The 2492-nt window shown below is 55.2% G+C and overlaps 1 long non-coding RNA gene across 1 annotated transcript; it reads left to right on the top strand.

Moving 5' to 3' along the window:
- Nucleotides 1–209: 209 nt before the first annotated feature.
- LOC123585662 lies at nucleotides 210–2205 on the top strand. The gene is made up of 2 exons (XR_006706356.1): nucleotides 210–1528; nucleotides 1896–2205. It is a non-coding gene; the product is annotated as an uncharacterized LOC123585662 (long non-coding RNA).
- Nucleotides 2206–2492: the final 287 nt, after the last annotated feature.

The raw sequence follows: 2492 nt of genomic DNA, 5'->3' as shown, positions 1-2492 counted from the left end.
GGGCCGTGAGATCATGACCTGAGCTGCAGTCGGACACTCAACCGACGGAGCCACCCAGGCGCTGAAAAATATTTAATTTTTTTTTTTTTAATGTGTATTTATTTTTGAGAGAGACAGGAAGAGACAGAGCACAAGCAGGGGAGGGGCAGAGAGAGAGGGAGACACAGAGTCTGAAGCAGCCTCCAGGCTCTGAGCTGTCGGCACAGAGCCCGACGCAGGGCTCGAACTCACGGACCGTGAGATCACGACCTGAGCCGAAGTCGGACGTTCAACCGACGGAGCCACCCAGGCGCCCCAGTGAGGAATATCTGAGAGGCTGCATAGACAAACTCGGAGACCAATGCCATGTTGCAGAGACGGGAGGCGATAGGAATGAAGAGTGAAGCCGAGACCTGGGCTCAGGCACCTGGGTGGATGGTGGCACCATTCATCAAAATAGAGGAAACAGGTGAAGAAGCTGGTTGGGGCGTTGATTCGTGATATTGGTGTTAGATATGTTGATACAGGATTCCTACAGGACGATAGCTTGGAGACCATCGAGATATCCATTTGTCTGAATCTGTAGGGCCCGTGACCCTGGAGTAAAGCCTGGTGCCCGGGGTGTGTTGGCGGCTGTACAAGGACGTCTGGAATCTGGCCCAGCATCAGGCCGAGCGAGCACAGGGCCTTGCGTCGCTGCGTATTGAAACTGACTTGTCAGGCCCACGGAGCTACAGAGAAGAAAGGCTCTGGCCGAGGCAGGCAAGCAGGCGCCCCGCTCAATAATTCAGCACAGAGCCTGTCTTGGCTGCAGAGCTACCATCACAAGGAGCGTTTTTAAAGCCAAACCCGATTTCTGTGCGAAGTCATGCCTGAGCAAGCTGGATCATTGCCAAAAGACAAGAGAAGGCTCCAGGCCTCTTTATACACAGGCCCTGGGAGATTGGGGTACTTCGTGATAAAGCTGTCAGTCTCCGCAGGGCAGGCATGTGACACATTTGCATATGTCACTTCCCTCAGCACACCCCAGCCCGCAGGCCCCTGACTCCAAATCCCTCGGACAAACAAAGCTGTCCCAAACGACATCTTCCTATCAGATTCAGGCTTTATTATACTAGGAGGTCTGGCCGAAGATCCCTTCACTGCTCTGGACCAACTCAGAGCCCCTCTGGCGGAATGGAGCTCTCTGAAGGGAAGGGCACTTCAGAGGGGGGGTTCAGACACAGCCCCACAAGGATCAGGGAGTGGAGCAGAAAGGCCTGAGCGCTGCTGACATTCTGCCACCAGCGGTCGGCTTCCAAAGCTCTGGGAGAATGGGCCCGTTCCGCCTTCTCGGCACGCTGCTCCCCAGCCGGCCACGGGGGCCGAACCCTGGGTGGTAGCTACCCGAGTCTTTGCTTCTCTCAGTCTCTGCTTCCATGCGTCCTTGATTCGCGCTGGCCTCCTGTGCTACCCATACTTGGGGATCGATTACTTAGCAGGAGACTGTAAGGAAACCTTCACCTGGCATGCACAGCCGTGCCCAAGGGACTGCGCCGATGCTTGAGTGGTTAGTAGCCTAGTTAGGACTGGATTCACGTGGCCTTCCTTCCTCCCTCCCTCCCTTCCTTCTTTCCTTCCTTCCTTCCCTCCTTCTTCCCTCCCTCCCTTCCTCCCTTCCTTCTTCCCTCCCCCTTCCTTCCTTCCTTCCTTCCTTCCTTCCTTCCTTCCTTCCTTCCTTCCTTCCCATTTGGACACTGGGCAGGCTGCTCCTGGTAGAAGGGATCTGGCCTGGGTGCTCCAGGGTGCTCTCTTAGCCTGCCTGGCCTCCTTCCCCAAGGGCCAAAGGCATCCGTATTTCAACAGGTCTATAACCTACTGGCCGAGCCAGCAGCTAGCGGAAACTAGAAATGACAAAAATGTGTCCTTCCCTGCAGGCTGGTTCGTCCCTGCACCAGGATGCCAGGCGTGGTGGACAGGACACAGGCTGGAGGTCAGCCCCCACCGCTGCCCCTTATGGCAGGTTCTCTGTACTGGCCACTAGCTTCACGGCTGTGGAGGAGGCCCTCCCCACGAACAGTTTATCAGTGCGCTATGATACGCCAATCGGCAAATTCTGCTTCAGAGATTCTCGATCCCCCCCGCCATCCCCATTATGTAATTCAGAATCAAATTTAAAATAAAAACAATACTGGCTCATAAAACACAAGCTTACAACAATACTGACTCACAAACTTACACAAGTGTTGAAATTATAACGAACTTACTTGGGATATTTAGATTGCAACATTCTTGTTCGCTGAAGAATCTTGTTCGCTGAGGGTCTCAAAGTTCATGTTTAGGGGGCCCACTGGGCAGTCCGGCCCTGGGCCTGGGGCCTGGGGCCCCCTCCTGGGTCCCTCTTGGGCCCTGCCCCATCCCTCCTTGATCCTATCATCCTGCCTAAAAGCACAGCTCAGACCTTGGCTGACCGCGCTCACGCCTGACTTCTACTCCCCGCCCCCCACCCCGTGCTGGCTTCCTGAGAGCCCTAT

This window comes from Leopardus geoffroyi, chromosome C3 (assembly GCF_018350155.1).
Source record: "Leopardus geoffroyi isolate Oge1 chromosome C3, O.geoffroyi_Oge1_pat1.0, whole genome shotgun sequence".
Lineage (NCBI taxonomy): Eukaryota > Metazoa > Chordata > Mammalia > Carnivora > Felidae > Leopardus > Leopardus geoffroyi.
This window is presented reverse-complemented; position numbering and strand designations above follow the sequence as displayed.